The 18,331-nt window shown below is 38.9% G+C and overlaps 1 long non-coding RNA gene across 1 annotated transcript; it reads right to left on the bottom strand.

Moving 5' to 3' along the window:
* Positions 1 to 14,001: 14,001 nt before the first annotated feature.
* Positions 14,002 to 15,126, bottom strand: LOC131958645 (uncharacterized). The gene is made up of 3 exons (XR_009389256.1): positions 14,791 to 15,126; positions 14,336 to 14,459; positions 14,002 to 14,104 (listed from the first exon to the last, which is right to left on the bottom strand). It is a non-coding gene; the product is annotated as an uncharacterized LOC131958645 (long non-coding RNA).
* Between the last annotated feature and the right edge of the window lie 3,205 nt (positions 15,127 to 18,331).

Below are 18,331 nucleotides of genomic sequence, written 5' to 3'. Positions count from 1 at the left end.
CCTATGGTCATGAGCTTTGGGTAGTGACCGAAAGAGCAAGATCGCGGATACAAGCGGCTGAAATGAGCTTCCTCCGTAGGGTGGCTGGGCTCAGCCTTAGAGATAGGGGGAGGAGCTCAGACATCCGGAGGGAGCTCGGAGTAGAGTCGCTGCTCCTTCACGTCGAAAGGAGCCAGTTGAAGTGGTTTGGGCATCTGGTAAGGATCCTCCCGGGCGCCTCCTGTTAGAGGAGTTCCGGGCACGTCCAACTGGTAGGAGGCCCCGGGGAAGACCCAGAACACGGTGGAGGGATTATATCTCTCTCCTGGCCTGGGAACGCCTCGGGGTCCCCCAGGAGGAGCTGGATTAAACTCTTATGAGATAGTTTTGTTGTTATCATTATATTTGTCCAAAAAATGTACCTTTAGTTGTACCAGGCATTGAAATGAACATTAAATCGAAGAGAACAAGGGTGGTATAATATTTTTTTTCCATGACTGTATGAAGTGCACATCATTCATCTTTATTGGGAAATCTGATTAATGGATTTGGAAATCAAAGCACCAATTACTGCATTACATTGAATTGAATTTTTTTTTACCTGATTATTTGTATTGAAAACAATGTCTACATATTATTTAAGTCCTGAACATCCATCCATACAATCACAATCTGGTAATAATAGTCTAAGTAAATAAATTATCCGTAGAACCTGCTATTTATCTACTTTAAAAAGAAATAATGGACTGTGACTGATTTGTCACATTTGTCACTGTTGTGTGAGACAGTTAAACATTTTTTGTGCTGATCAAGTTTTTCTTAATAAAATAGTCAAAATGTGTCCAGAAAAAGCAACATCGCCGTTTGTGTAAACAAAGTAAAACAGTTATTGCTGGATATCTTCTTGTAATTTGCACACATTTCTGCCCACACACACACACACATACAGGTCCTTGTAGCTCCATGCAGGCATGCAGGTTCATGTGTAACCTTCACAAACAGAGGAAGACTCCGCCTCAGCCGGCTCTGTATTCATGATGCTGTCAGACAGACAGATTACTGCTCTTAACCTGCTTTTGAACCCAGCGTGCCACACAAAAGCCAGCTGTGCGCCTTCACACCAGTGCAAACACGTATTCACATTAATGCTACTTTATTCGCTGTCATTACTTCACAAGTGAATGAAGGACACATTTGTTTTGAGTCAGCATTAAGTTCATATACCACTCACACTGAAAACGGGCTGGATTAGAAAAAGTCAACAGCTCAGTGAAGGTATACATAGTTGAAAGAGGAAAAGCATCATCATCATGTGTCGATTAGCTCCACAGCCCTGGGAAAGCAAATACGGTTAAAACAACAACAAAAAACTCAAATTGAGCAACGTGGGACGAGTATCACACAGTTGAACACAATGTTCCTGTGTTTTACAATTCAAATGTGCTTCATGTGCTGCGTTTTCGCCTCAGATTGTAAGAGAAACAGAGAAGATCGCTGAGTTCTTACACATTCTCAGACTAGATTTATGATTTATAGTAATCTTCACATATAAATGTGAACTAGACTCTACAGTCATGTGAGCAGCTCTGTGAGGCTCTAATTTTTTTAAAAATACACAATGACATTGCCTACATGTTTTTTGTGTTTTTTAGTGCGTTGTATGCACACAAATGATAGAGAAACAGTTGTTGCCAATGAAAATCTTAGATCTCCCTGCCATACTTAAATAAGCAAAAAATCTTACAAGTGACAAAATGATAATCTAAAACATAAAATAGTGCAAATTAGAATATAAAGATTGGATATAAGCCGAGACTTCATATAAAGATAAGATAAGTGAACCCAAACCATCTCTATCGCCCCCTGGTGGCTGGCTGCGGTACATGTTCTAAATCCATCTACAAGTTGAAATTAAATATAAGATCAAATTCATTTTTTTCCCAAAGAAGATTTTTTGTCATTTTAAGAAGTTTAAGTGGATGTAGAGGCTGAAACTCGATACTGCGGCTCCACTCTTTGTGTGGATTCTAACTCACAATTACATCAATAGAGCAAGATGGCAGCGCCCATAACTGGGATATTTTGGCTTCACTTCTGTCCAGTGGGAGCATCTGGAGAAGTGACATCAGTTTTTGTATACATTCTGTGAATAGAACATGCAGTATTGTACCAAAGTTTTATGCAGGTGTGAAAAAATGCTGTAACATAAGAATGCTTTCAAAAATAGAAATGTTATTGGTTTATTTTTATTAATTAACAAAATGCAAAGTGAGTGAACAGAAGAAAAATCTAAATCGAATCAATATTTGAACCTTTGACCTTCAAACCAGCATCAATTCTTCTAGGCATTTTTTCACACCTGCCGAAGACTTTGCACAGTACTGTATATAAAATAAAATAAAAGTAATATAAATGAGGGTTAGACAGGTGTATAGCAATAGCAAAATTAATAAACTGAAAAGGAATGTAATTAATGCACAATGACAAGTAATAAATATATATGCAGATATGTAAACCGGTTGTAAAACACTAAGCAAAAGTATAAGTATAAAAACTATAAAGGCATGATACCTAATGTAAATCTGTGCACACTGTTCACAGCAGATCTTACAAAAAAAGGTCTTCTGCTTAATGCTGTGAGAGTCACAGTCACTGTTTTAAACTTGTTAAACATTAAACATGGCTGTTTTAAACTGGTGAAAGTTGTGAAGTTTAGGCACTAAAACTACTTGTTTAAGGTTTGGAAACAAGAACAGGGTTAGGGTTAAAATATTGCTTCCATATGTAATTTTTACGTCTCTTGATTTGGTTTGAATGTCGAAACAAAATTTAATGACAATCCACCCAATATTCATTGAGATATTTCTGTCCGGCTGAAAACCAAACACGTATGGGATGTATGGATGGATATTAATTTTAATACTTTGTGATAAGTAATATAGGAAAATGATTCCAATGGTTATTATTCCTAGTTTGATTGTAGTGACTTTGATGCCCTTCATATGGGGCATTATTACTTAAATTGGTGCATAATCCAAATTTGTAATGTTTAAACACTGAGCAGTAAGTGACAACCGTCTTTCATCAAAACCTTGTGATGTAAATAAATAATAAATAATAATATGTAAATAATGATGTAAGTTTAAATATTGATGTAGAACCTAAACAGTGAAGCTGAAGTCACTGACAGCAGGAAACTGTTTCCTCGTCAGAGCGTCTCCTGCAGGAGGAGGGAGACGCTCTGACCTCCCACCTCCTCGGAGCGCCTCCCTCCTCCTGCAGGAGACGCTCCTGCAGGAGCAGGGAGAAGGGAAGGGAGAAGAGAAGGGAGGCGCTCCGAGGAGGTGGGGGGGTTTCATTAGAGCGAGTGCCTGCGTCCCCCTCTGGTCTCCTGCTCCGTATTACTACTAGCTGCCAGAGGTTAACTGGCCTGATAAATGGGATCACACACACACACACACATTCACACACACACACACACACACACACACACACACACACACCTGTGTTGTGTGTGTGAATGACTATGATGCAACAATGGGAGAAGATGCAGATATTGAAACAGGACGTGGCTTATTCACTATTCTGACACAAACACTCACTGGAACAGCAACATCCAGTTTTGCAGGAGTCTTATTCATCCTTAAACGATCACTTTTATACTTTTATACATACAGTACTTTTATACACACAGTACTTTTATACACACAGTACTTTTATACATACAGTACTTTAATACATACAGTACTGTGTAAAAGTTTCAGGCAGGTGTGAAAAAAACCTGGAAGAATTGATGCTGGTTTGAAAGCAATATGTGGTCACACCAAATATTGATTTGATTTAGATTTTTCTTCTGTTCACTCACTTTGCATTTTGTTAATTGATAAAAAATAAACCAAACATTACTATTTTTGAAAGCATTCTTATTTTACAGCAATTTTTTTCACACCTGCCTGAAACTTTTGCACAGAACTGAACATCTATCACGTTAGATTGAGGTTTTCTTTTTCTTCTATCCCTCGTTCAGCAATACTGAAGGCACTGATCACTACCTCCACACAGAATACATGCACCACTATTGGATGGATTCATGTTCTCCAGAGGATTAATCATATTGCATAAAAGGAACTCTGACCATTCCTTTAGCACCATGTTTTGTTTTTTACCTTTAGTGAAATATCTGATATAACTGATGAATAGCTATAGATAGATAAATAACTGATGAATAGATCAGAGTTACTCCAGACTTTCAGTCTATTCATAAAAGACGTTTGGGTCTCACATCTCACATCTACTTCAACCAGATCACTGACAAGTCACTTTCTGTTTTCACTCTTTGTCCTGTCCTGAACATTCTGACGCCTCCACCGCTTTGAGTCCCCGCAACTCACTCTCACAAGACCTGCCAACATAGATAGCGATAGTTTTACCCAAAATCCTGCAAGATTTGGAAACAGCGAGAGTTGTTTCAAACGACGTCATGACATTTACAAACATCTTGGCTAACTAATTTTCATGATGCTGAATGTGATTAGCTAGTGATGGCGAGATGAAGCCTCATGAAGCCTCATGAAGCTTTCCATCCGATCGTGTCACATGGGCCGAAGCTTCACGCTGCTTCATCTGCTCTACTGCGCCACCAAGTGGACAATTAATGTAAAACAGGCCGAGAGATTATTTCCCATGGCTTTAGTGTGAGAAGCTTTGAATTGAATAAATGAATGAATGATGCTTGTGATGCCAATACATAAATCATTCACTATTATGATACCTATCATGATACTTATTAATATGGCGTCCCTCTTATTGGGGAGAGGGTTGTGATGTGACTTTGCTTGTTACTTGGTTTTTGTGAATGTGTTTGTGACACTGGGGACAATATGTAACATGTAAAATAGGACAACTATTACTATCTCTCTAATATACATTTTTATTTAAAAACAGAAATGCCATCGTTTTTGGCTCCTCCACTAAGTGAAGCAAGCCTCGATACGCACGAAACGCCCCTCCATTACTCCACACACGCTTCTCGTAACATCACTACTGTTAGCTGTGTAAAAATATAATGTTGCAAAATAGAATATAAAAACATAATCTTTAACGTTCACAGCACTTCCAAAAGAGCAGCAAAAAGAAAGAAAAGCAACCACACACTTCTGAGACAGGAAGTGTACATCATTCCATACACTTGTGTCTTTGCTTTAACACACTACGATCAGGAAGGTTTTGACAGGTTTTCCCTATTATTGTGATATTTTGCATGGTGATACACAAATGCCAAGTAGCTATACTGTGTTATGTTATAATGTTAATTATAAATATTGCAAATACAAATAATTATTGGGATATTTAAAAAAAAAACGTTTTTTCAGTTCCTTTGATGGTGCTGTGTTAGTTTTTATGTTTTACAGTAATTTCCCAGTATTTGAAGGGGCTGCATCACTTTTCTGCACAAGTTTCACTGTTCAGAATACCTGCACAGGTTTGCATTCAGTCAAGTAGGACTGTGTGTTGGAGGTTTCATAGACAGTTAAATTTGTCGGGTGGATGCAACATTATTACAGATTTAAATGAAAGTCTTGGTTACTGTTGGTGACACGTAAAAGCATCATGTGTGTATATATATATATATATATATATATATAAGTATATAATTAATATATATAATATAAGTATATATATATATATATATATTTATATATATATATATAAATATATACTTATATATATATATAAGTATATATATATATATATTTATATATATATATATAAATATATATATATATATATATATATATATATATATATATATATATATGCGCACGGGCAAGGCACGAAATCCCTAAATATGTGTCGTTTTCAGCTGATGTAGTAATGACACATGGTTATTGGGGGGAGGACCAGCATGGCTTTGGACTCTGGAGACTTGTTATTTAGCACTCTAGGTCTTTGCTAAACCTAACAGAAACCACAGTGATGTAAAAGATACAAAGTAATTTACATGTTATAGTTTGTTTACTGCTTGTCTTTGCCACCATGACTATCAGCGTCTGAAACTAAAGGCCAGGTATCTTCTACTTTGGTGCCATTCATAAGGTGGCTTCATGTGAGGTTTCACACACCTCAGAGAAGGAAAGTATGTTGAGTGATACGCCACCAGTGCACGTTTTTTCATAAATCTTCAGTCTTAATCAAAGCGGAGGCCGTGTCCATTAATAACCTAGTGTGGTTGGCCTGATGACAGAACACAATGCTCCTAATGGAACAATTTATTTCCATAATGCCGCATTGTCAGGGCAAGCCACAGCCACAGGGAGGGGCAACAGGAGAGAGAAGGAAGCAGAGAGGACAATGAAGGACATGAAAGGCACGTTCAGTGAGTTTCACATATTTGTGAGTAATACTTAGCTCAGCTAGGTTAGCTGAGAGAATGAAGAGGAAGTAGGATCTTACATTTTTCATGTTCATGTCTCGTCTTTCTTAATCAAACGTCCTGGCAGCAACTGTTCAACAATGAACTCAACCCAGACAAAAATACTTCACTCAAGAAATTTCAACTCAGCCCAACTTTTGGATATTTTTAACTTCATACAGTTAGCTATTAGCAGTTGAACAGGTGTACCTAATAAAGTGGCCGGTGAGTGTTCATTCATGGTGTTAAAATCTGACACTTTGTTGACCATCCACTCCTCTCTGAGCACCTCCTTCTCCTCCTCCTACTTCAGACTCTGTTGCTCTATAAGAACCTCCATAGCTTCTGATGGACCAGAATCCTAATCCTATTTAAATATAAATATATAAATACTATAATATATATATATATATATATATATATATATATATATATATATATATAATATATAATATAAATATATAAATGAGTCTATCATGCTGTGGCTCCGTTGGTAGAGCGGCTGCCCATTGGTCGGAGGGTTGGTGGTTGGATCCCTGACCTGCAGCCTACATGTCGAAGTATCCTCGGGCCAGATACTGAACCCCAGACGGCTCCTGATGGGTGTATGAATGAATTCCCACTGGTGGCAGGTGGCACCAGAGCCTCTGCCACCAGCATGAATGTGTGTGTGAATGGGTGAATGAGCGCAGTCTGTCGTGTAAAGTGCTTTGGTTAAAAGCGCTATATAAGTGCAATCACATTTACCATTTTTACCATTTTTTCCTTCAGAGGACTCCTTCAACCACTTTGCTCAGTTCACTGACCCTGCCGCAGTGATGAAGCTCTTTTCATGTGCTTGAGTTACAGTCTTTGAGGGAAATAGAGTGAAGAAGTCTGAAAAGCAGGACGTGAGTGTAGTGACTGAAGTTTTGTGTCTGGCACAGTGTGAGACGGAGCAGGAGACAAATCACTTAGTGGCCTCTTCATCATCCGGCTCGTCAGAACCGCTGACAGAACGGCCAATTATGGAATTGCTAATTCCTCAGTTAGCTCGCTGAGCCGGTCCAGCTTGGCACATCTGGGACATTTCCTGAAACTCAACACGTCAGGCCACCGAGAGCAAACAGAATGTCACAAACAGTGCTAATCTCAGAAGGATATTTGAACAAAACCAAATGCCAAAAAACATGAGATTTGGCTATGTAGATGTGGCAGGTGTAGGACTTTGTGTCCTGGAATCATTTGGGACATGTGGAAAGAGGATGTCAACTCAAGTGCTTTATTTTACTTTACAACACACAAAAAGACAATAAAAACCACAAGAGAAAAACAAACACAATATCAAACACTCAAGTAGTAATCATAAAAGGAGTTTAAAGAGCAGTGAAGGAGGATTCAAACACCAGATGATACATTTCAGCTCACAGGGCATAAAGATGTAATAAGAGTTTATATATATATATATATATATATATATATATATATATAAAAGTATATTGTTAAACTTACAGGCAACCAGTGAGAGAGGGCACAAATACTAACAAACCTGTTCTTCTATTTCCTGATTGGTATGAAGTTTATCTTGTAGGCCAAAGAACAGTTAGTTTATACAACAAATGCCATTCTCAGTACATGGACAAGATCTCCATTTTACATTTCTTTTCCACTAAAGGCGATTATCTTCAAACTAATTATTTCATAAAACGTGTTGTCTGACCACTTGTTCCAAACTGCCACATTCACAGTCAGGAGGACAGAACGAGGAAGTCCGATACCACACCCCGTTTTAACATATATTATATATACATATACATATATATACATATATATATATGTATACCGTGGGAATTATCACGGATGCCATGACAGGAGTAATGTTACAGAGTGGGAAGTGGAAGTAAAGATACAGAGTATAAAGAACAAGTAAAGACAGAGCAGTGACCCGTGCTTTAGCACATGTGTAGCTATGGTTTCTGTCACACTTTACGTAACCCTTACCTACTTTGACGACCAATTATTTTAGTTTTTGCTACGCCGGACCTTTTTTCTGAACTTAAGCAAAGAGTTTTGTTCCTCAACCTAAACAAGCTGAGACAGTTTGATAACTTTACCAATGAGTTTTAAATGCAAACGTTGCATTTAGTTATGAGGACGAGTAGATTTTCTGCAAATGGTAGGGGCATTAATTTTTATATTTTCATATTTGAGGGTAGGAACTATGTCTCGTTGGGGAGAAAAGCCGCCATCATTGAGTGTGTGAGTGGTGGGAATTGTTTAAATACTGCGGATATTTTAGATAATCTGTCCTGGAGGGTTTTCACTCCTTTTTAGAGGTTTTGCACTTGTTTGTATGCACAAAAGGGGCAGAATGCAGAGAGAGAAAAGAAGAGCAAAGTTATTTTTGATAAGAATAAATCTTTGATTGATCACTGATTGATCAAACAAATCAGGAGCAGAACCTCTGACCCATTTTTAGATTTGTCAGAATTGTTTTGTCTGTTTGTAGAAAGCTGAGCCACAGCCAAGGATGATTCAAACTTTTCAGATTCCACAGTGAAAAATAAATTCAATTGTAAAGCTATGTCAACTAACAGGAAGTTCAGATTGCTATTAGGAGAAAAGAGGCTAAATGAATAAAACAGTAGTTTCAAAGATTCACTAGTTTAACAATTTGGATGGTTTATCAGATTCACCGGTTCAAATTTTCTCTGATGTTTGTAAAATGTTTTAAAACTAGTTGTGATTTTTTTAAATGTATATCTTTTATGCCTTTATGTCAATCCAGATCCAGAGCTGCTGTTTGTTTGTATAAATATAATAATATATAATATATAATAATTGTAGATTAGAGTCAAGTTTGACTGTTGGACACCTCCAAAGTTCATTTTTAATTCAAGTGAGATGGAGGATTTGTCCTTCACTAGTTATTTGTGACAGGATGACTAAAAATGATTTAAGCTACCTTAAAGATTGAGCACACATAGTTTATGGGGAGGAGGGGCTCCTTCTTCAAACCAATTAGCATGCTGACAGAGAGGGATGAGCTCCCTGACCTCGCTACCCTTCAGCCATAAACAGAACAAATATAATGAACAAGGAGTGAAGAAAAGACTGTGAATGAGTCAGAGACTATTGTATTTAAACTTCCATTGTTCCTCAAAGTCACTGGAGCAGTTTATTGTTCTGTGGCTAAAACAAATCAGTTACAGGAGAAGATGAGTTAAAAGTTACTAAAAGTATTTAGACTGTAATAGACGCAGGTCTAGTTGTATTTGTGGTCTTGCCTTCTGTAAATGTGCTCAGATGAAGCTAGATGAACAGAGATCTGTGTGCTGGTTGTTCTTTGTCACACCTCTGACCACGTTTTGATCAATGGAGAGCCATTAAAATACGCCACCATGCTGTGATTTACCTCTGCCATAGTTTCATGGATTGACAGATTTTAGCAGTGCTCCATTAGTCTATTGACAAAGTCAAGTGATCAATTCATTTAAATTTTTGGAATATTGACCGCATCTTAACAGAAATGACCTGATGGGAGGCGGCACTACTCACATTACCACAAAGACATTCATTTCTTTGAAACATTAGCCCGATACGTGATTGAATTTTTTTAATCTGCATAATAACTCATTGAAGTGGCAGAAAAATCTTAAAATGTGTTAATTCTGAATGTTACTAATGATGCATTTTAAGACACTATAATCCAGCCTGTGTGTTTGCAGCTGTCAGTATGTTTTCAGTCCAGAAAATAATCTAAGAAAAAAATACAACTGTGAAAATTCTGGATAAATGTAGAAGTAACATGCAGCCTCGTCCTCACTACTGGATGCTGGGTCCCTTATTCTTAAATAGCCAGTTGTAACTTTTAAAGTGAAGAAATATTCTATTTTATTTTATTTTATGTTGCATTTATTTCCTGGTAATGTTGTGATAACTACCTAACTATTTAAGGCTTCGCAAAAAACACTTGTTTAAGGTTAGGAACAAAAACTGTGTCAGGCTTAAGAAGCTGCTGGTCGCAGTAACACTGGAAGCCCTAAATGTGTTTGCAGTTTGTATGCGTCACAACCATCCACAATTTTTTCTGATAAGAAATTCAGTGCATTTATTCTGTGGCAATTACTACAGACTGCATATGAGAAAAGCCTGGTCACTCCCCTTACCTGAACACCTGCAGGTGGACATGGAGCTGGTGTTCTCAGTATCCAGGTGTTTACCTGGATGATAAGTTAAACTGGTCCATAAACACTGACGCTCTCTACTAAAAGGGGCGGAGCCTCTGTTTCTTCTCTCAGCTCAGATCTCTGGACATCTGTAGATGTTTTATCAGTCTGTGGTGGTAGATGATCAGACTGGTCTACAGAGCTGGTTCTGGTCTACAGAGCTGGTTCTGGTCTAAAGAGCTGGTTCTGGTCCACAGAGCTGGTTCTGGTCTACAGAGCTGGTTCTGGTCTATAGAGCTGGTTCTGGTCTACAGAGCTGGTTCTGGTCCACAGAGCTGGTTCTGGTCTATAGAGCTGGTTCTGGTCTACAGAGCTGGTTCTGGTCCACAGAGCTGGTTCTGGTCTACAGAGCTGGTTCTGGTCTAAAGAGCTGGTTCTGGTCTAAAGAACTGGTTCTGGTCTAAAGAGCTGGTTCTGGTCTACAAAGCTGGTTCTGGTCTAAAGAGCTGGTTCTGGTCTATAGAACTGGTTCTGGTCTTAAGAGCTGGTTCTGGTCTAAAGAGCTGGTTCTGGTCCACAGAGCTGGTTCTGGTCTACAGAGCTGGTTCTGGTCTATAGAGATGGTTCTGGTCTACAGAGCTGGTTCTGGTCTAAAGAACTGGTTCTGGTCTAAAGAGCTGGTTCTGGTCTACAGAGCTGGTTCTGGTCTAAAGAGCTGGTTCTGTGGTTGGAGCCAGGTTGGACCACTGGAGGAGGTGGTGGAGAGATGATCATCTCTTGATCATCTGCTAATAAAACCTTTATGGAGCAACAACAGCAGTGGACGCTCCTCTCTCTCTGCTGCAGGACGGAGAGATTCAAAAGATCCTTCTCTCCTATTATTATTATTATTATTATCATTATTATCATTATTATTATTATTATTATTATTATCATTATTATTATTATTATTATTATTTTATTATTATTATTATCATTATTATCATTATTATTATTATTATTATCATTATTATTATTATTATTATTATTATTATTATTATTATTATTATCATTATTATTATTATTATTATTATTATTATTATTACTGTTATTATTATTATTATTATTATTATTCTCTCCTACAGCCATCAGGCTGTCTCATTCTAACAGAGTTACCAGACTAACTGGGGATAAATAAAGTAATTTTGATTTGATTTGATTACCTGAAGTAAAGCCACACAGTCATCAGAATACCATACATGTGTTCATCCTTTAAATTAACCATATTTTTCATACTTGAACTATAACAGAATAATGCATGATAATACATCCAATAGTTATAGAGACAGCTGTGAACCTCATGGTTCAATGCCGAGTCAGTAGGATTTTTCCTCTGGAGATGAAGAATGTCTGTAGAAAACATTATGGGAATCTATTCTGTAGTTGTTGAGATATTTTAGTCTGGACCAGAAAGGAGGAACTGCAGACCAACAGTGTTTCTGTTAGCATGCATGAAAAACATCAAGTTCTCCACAATATCACCTGTATAACCCCGATTCCAGATAAAAACTTGGGACTGTATGAAATGTTAGTATAAACAGAATGCATCAAGTTCAGAATGAGTGTATATATTTACTAAAAAGTTTCCCAATTTGAGCATTAAATATCTTGTCTTTATAAAGTATTTGTAGGTCGCAAAGGATTTGCAAATCATTGCATTTTGTTTTTATTATGGTTTTCCCAACTTTTTTTGGGAGGAAATTTTCTAGTTCCATTGTGCTGTTTAAACCAAGACAATGCAAAACAATCAAAACTTTGTGTGGACCAACTTAAAACTTTGGTCTTTTGTTATTACATGAAGAATGGTTTTAACCTAAAAAACAAAGCTGCCTGTGTCTTGCCCTCATTACCTTTCACCACTCGGCTGTCCTCCCTGCAGTAACCTTTGGTTAGTGTTAGCAGGTAAATTGGGCAATAAGAAGACATTAGCTGAGCGCTAATGGCAGTGGGCGATTTCCTCACAGCGGAAAGCATAAGCTGAAGACATGCTATCATGAGCAATAAGCCTCATCCCCAAAGTAGCAATTAGATGTAGATTTAAATGTCATTTTAGAGAGCAAAGTATGGCTCATATTGTATTTATAACACTGTACAACTGAAACTGAGTTTTTCTGCAGAAAGGGAAACAGAGAGCAAACTGAGCCAACTGGCGGAGATCTTCAAAGCACTTGATGACTCTGAATATCCTCATAAGTGGGCAGATAATGCATCGTGGAGAGGGACAGTGAGATAGCAGGGTGAAAGTAATGATCTCTTGTTGTGGCTGATAAGATATATTTATCTCCTATCTCCCATGTCTATGCACAATGGGGCCCTTGTATGGGCCATAGTAAAACGCAGGGCTGTTAGATGGAAGGACCCATTAAATGGTCATAAAACTCACGCTGGACTGGGTTATGTTGAAAGGAAGCTTTTGTTTCCAGTGTGGAAAAAATAAACAGGTGAACTGGGAAATAGATTGGAGAGGAATTTCCCACTTTAGATGCCGAGCAGACTCTGAACCCTTTGCTCTTTTATTTGGTCTGCCACAATTGTTGTTTATCAAATGTGTGTCCACTTTATTAAGCTGCCGTCGATCATATCTGAAAGATGCAAGGGAGCAATTCAGATCAGATAATCTGTCATTAGTTTAACACCTTACATTTTAACACAATGCATTTATTTAGATAACCTAATATGCAAGTATCACAAGTTAAAAGGATAAATACCTGTATTATAAGTACTTCCTACTCTTACTGCACTGTAGTTGTTTATTTGAAGCTTCTTGTAGACGTGCGGTTCTATATGAAATGTTTTTTAAATCATCAGATTTTTGAAAGTGGAGAGTTTTTTTGCAGACTTTGTTGCTCTACAGCCAGGGGGGCTATAGAGTCCTGTGATCAGGATCCACTCCAACATTTAACAGGTTCTTCCTGGGCCTATGCAACACCTTTCCACAACGTTTCCTGGATTTAGTTGAACCTTTTAGACATAAACACAAATTTTTGTTTGAGTCCTTTTGGAAACACATGTTCCACTGCTGTAACTGTGTCCAGTAGTTCTGTATATTAGCACCTATTTCAACCATTTTTGTTGTTTTTCCTAACTTTGATAAGTGATTTTTTTTACCCAGGCTTCAAATCGCATCGTTACCAACATGGTTAAAGCACTGGTCATCACATGATTCCTTTCATTGGATATATTAAGAACCGCAGCCAAAAGTTTTCATATGAAATCATACGAAGTCATTCATGAGAATACAGTGATGATTTTTACGATGTTGTATTTGCAATAGGATTTACGATATTAGAGGGAATTAAAAATATATAATGATCATGGATCTCACACCAAGAATCTGCAGAATACGATCTGTAGGCCGAGACATCTTGCAGTACCACAAAATTTATTCCAAATGGCATTTTGACACACATTTTGCCTTTATGAATGACTTCTGGCCTCAGCAAACAATAGCATTTTCTCCTGAAAATGCTCCAGCTCCTAAAAGTGCTGATACATGCCTGATGAGAGGAGTGGAAAGAGTCAAACGCTGCAAAGACAAACAGAAGGAGATTCACAGTGGGCTGGATGTCATATGGCAAAGCTCAATATTGGTTAATAAATGATGGGGACAGGGTATGGAGGCCGAGAAGAGAAGTAAAACTCTAATAAATTACTTTTATCTTCTTAATGAGACAACATTAATTTTGGTCTCAAGGTCTGGCAGAAAGCGAGCTGATTTATCGTCTGCCTTTAACATTGTGGGAATTAGTCTAATTACCAGAGTTGATTTTCACGGCACAGAAAGCCCATTGTGCACCCCGATCATTTATCAGCCGGTCTGGACGTTGTTCTCCAGGCTGCTGGTGGACAGCGTCCCTGGAACTACATGTGTCCCAACAAGCCTGAAGGAAGTGCAGACACAGGAATGTGCTCATGCAAAGAATCTGGATGAACTGAATTGTCTTACAGTGAATCTCATCTTTCATAGTATGTTGCATGGTGTTGACATGTTCCATATGATCCCTGTTATCAGATCTGTAGAAGCTCCTGAACTTTCTTTAGTCTCACTAATCAGCAGCATGAAGGGTCTTATCAGCAGGTTAAATAAACCAGCGACCATCAGCGCCCCAGTGGGAGTGTTTAAGGACATGGCAGGCTGTGTCAGAGCTGTGGTAATGATTGAAAAATATGCCTGTAATTACTGATAAGCTCTTTAATGTTTCAGTAAACTACCTGTTGGTTGCTCAGTTTACTGAGGCATAACTCGTCGATAAACCCTGGCTTTGTAGTGCGACGTCAAAGGCCGGCGGCCTCTTTGAACCAATTGTCTTCTCACGGTGTGAAAGGTGCGCGCCGCATTCTGAGAGTTCTGCAAAGAGTTCAAGAGGGCGCGGACGTGTGAGGGCATGAGGACAGGAGAGGACGAGAGTTTAGCTTGAAGTTAGAGTTGAGATAGATAACACTTTCACATAATCACATGATTCTTCTGATCTTCTTTCAATTGTTTCCTCTTGTTTTTGACACATTCACGAGCATCATCCACGCTGATCAAGTGTCTGCAGCAACAGTAAATCCTTCTGGTCCCATGGTGCTGCACTGGGGCCGACCCTGACCTCTGAAAGGGTTTTCCCTCATGGATCAATATAGAACCACATGACTATCTCTGCTATTTATAGGTAGGAAATAAAAGGAAAACAAGACAAAGAGTCCACAGCTGTGAGGTTGTATTAAGCTAAATGCTGAGGATGTAGAAAGTTTACCATCACCATCTTAAGACGTTTTCACTTTTTCATACTCCTAAGAAAAACTTTTCATACTCCTAAGAAAAACTTTTCATACTCCTAAGAAAAACTTTTCATACTCCTAAGAAAAACTTTTCATACTCCTAAGAAAAACTTTTCATACTCCTAAGAACTCCCCTTTTTATTGCCCACACCACAGGAACTAGGACAGATCAAACCTGAACATGTAGGCAAAGGGACAAATACATGACAATGGACAAAAAGTGAAATGTTACAGAAATCCATCAAGTAGTTATTGGAATATCTCAGTTTGACCAAAATCTCACCAACGTCCGCAGCTTAAACCTGCAAAAAACTGCAGTTCCATGAATGACCTCTTGAAGCTGGCTCCAGATGTGAATCCAGTTCCATTCCAGATGTGAATCCAGTTCCATAGACCCCCATGTTCAAACGGCCAGTTTAACAGGAAAAACTAAACATGTTACACCTCGGCACAAAAAACAGTTCTGGTCTCTTTAAACTAACATCCCCCACCACAACACGTGGGGGAACTTTTATATAATCACTTGTTATCATATTAAGAATTTAAAGTGATGCAGACTTGTGGAGTTTGCATGTTCTCCCTGTGTCAGCGTGGGTTCTATCCGGTTCTATCCGGTTCTATCCGGTTCTATCCAGTCCTCCGGCTTCCTCCCACAGTCCAAAAACAGATGACAGGTGACGTTTTTTAGCAACCAGGCTTCATTCAGCTCCTCTCATCCTCCACCTTTTTGCAGATTTTTCTGCCAGGAGTGACATGACAGACTACACCCATCTAGTCTAGATCACTGGCACCTTCCTTATGTCATCATATCCATCATATCATATCTTAAAAACCTGAGACAAGTTGCTCCAGTCTGTCATTTAGCATTTTGAAGTAGCTTTTTAAGTCAAAACATCCATACAGCAGCATCTGTCTAGAAAACATAATACACCTGCACATGCAGAAAGGAGAGAAAGATAAAGGATTAGTTTGAATTGTTAGATTACCAACAAGTCAGACCTGCAGGACGGTTCATTGCAAGTCAATTAAAATGCAGTTGGATTAATTCAAAATGTATTTCTAGATGTATTTAGACAGATTTTACATTAAGCCTATATTACCTAATGGTTGAGTGCTGTTTGTAAATCAGCTTTCTTTACTTTAACCATTCAAGTTTGTCTTGTGCTTACATTTTGTATTTTCTCGTGTTAAATCAGATTTCCTCAAAGGAAAAAAAAGCTCGTCCCTTACCCTGACCCATGAACTGTCCTTGCATCTTTTATAAATCTGCTGCTATGTATTTATTATTTATTCATTTGCTGACTTGCCTACTCAACAACTTGTTTGCTTGCTTAATTTATCAGTGGATTTTTTTAAAGTCTGGGGATATCCGGCAAACCAATTTTTCGAATATTATTTAGAAAAAATGTAAAGGATTTGTTGGTATTTTGCTGTTTTAATATAAAAATGCTTACGTGCTCACGTAAAGCACCGTTTGATCTCTTCCAGGAGAGCGACAGTGTGACTCTGGAAGCCGTTTCAGCCACAGATTCAATTTAATCTGTGACTCCGTCAGCAGGATCTACCCTGTTACCCTGTTACCCTGTTACCCTGTTTACCCTGTTACCCTGTTACCCTGTTTACCCTGTTACCCTGTTACCCTGTTTACCCTGTTACCCTGTTACCCTGTTTACCCTGTTACCCTGTTACCCTGTTACCCTGTTACCCTGTTACCCTGTTACCCTGTTTACCCTGTTACCCTGTTTACCCTGTTACCCTGTTTACCCTGTTGCCCTGTTTACCCTGTTACCCTGTTACCCTGTTTACCCTGTTACCCTGTTTACCCTGTTACCCTGTTACCCTGTTTACCCTGTTACCCTGTTACCCTGTTTACCCTGTTACCCTGTTACCCTGTTACCCTGTTTACCCTGTTACCCTGTTACCCTGTTTACCCTGTTTACCCTGTTACCCTGTTTACCCTGTTACCCTGTTACCCTGTTTACCCTGTTACCCTGTTACCCTGTTTACCCTGTTACCCTGTTACCCTGTTTACCCTCTTTACCCTGTTACCCTGTTACCCTGTTACCCTGTTACCCTGTTTACCCTGTTACCCTGTTACCCTGTTTACCCTGTTACCCTGTTACCCTGTTACCCTGTTTACCCTGTTTACCCTGTTACCCTGTTACCCTGTTTACCCTGTTACCCTGTTACCCTGTTACCCTGTTACCCTGTTTACCCTGTTACCCTGTTACCCTGTTACCCTGTTTACCTTGTTTACCTTGTTTACCCTGTTTACCCTGTTACCCTGTTACCCTGTTTACCCTGTTACCCTGTTACCCTGTTTACCCTGTTTACCCTGTTACCCTGTTACCCTGTTTACCCTGTTACCCTGTTACCCTGTTTACCCTGTTTACCCTGTTACCCTGTTTACCCTGTTACCCTGTTACCCTGTTACCCTGTTTACCCTGTTACCCTGTTACCCTGTTACCCTGTTTACCCTGTTACCCTGTTTACCCTGTTACCCTGTTTACCTTGTTTACCTTGTTTACCCTGTTTACCCTGTTACCCTGTTACCCTGTTTTACCCTGTTACCCTGTTACCCTGTTTACCCTGTTTACCCTGTTACCCTGTTACCCTGTTACCCTGTTTACCCTGTTACCCTGTTACCCTGTTTACCCTGTTACCCTGTTACCCTGTTTACCCTGTTTACCCTGTTACCCTGTTACCCTGTTTACCCTGTTACCCTGTTACCCTGTTTACCCTGTTTACCCTGTTACCCTGTTACCCTGTTACCCTGTTACCCTGTTACCCTGTTACCCTGTTACCCTGTTACCCTGTTTACCCTGTTACCCTGTTTACCTTGTTTACCTTGTTTACCCTGTTTACCCTGTTACCCTGTTACCCTGTTTACCCTGTTACCCTGTTACCCTGTTTACCCTGTTTACCCTGTTACCCTGTTACCCTGTTTACCCTGTTACCCTGTTACCCTGTTTACCCTGTTTACCCTGTT

Source organism: Centropristis striata, chromosome 2 (genome assembly GCF_030273125.1).
Source record: "Centropristis striata isolate RG_2023a ecotype Rhode Island chromosome 2, C.striata_1.0, whole genome shotgun sequence".
Classification (NCBI taxonomy): domain Eukaryota; kingdom Metazoa; phylum Chordata; class Actinopteri; order Perciformes; family Serranidae; genus Centropristis; species Centropristis striata.
Note: the sequence above shows the minus strand (reverse complement) of the source record. Positions and strands in the feature narration are given on the sequence as shown.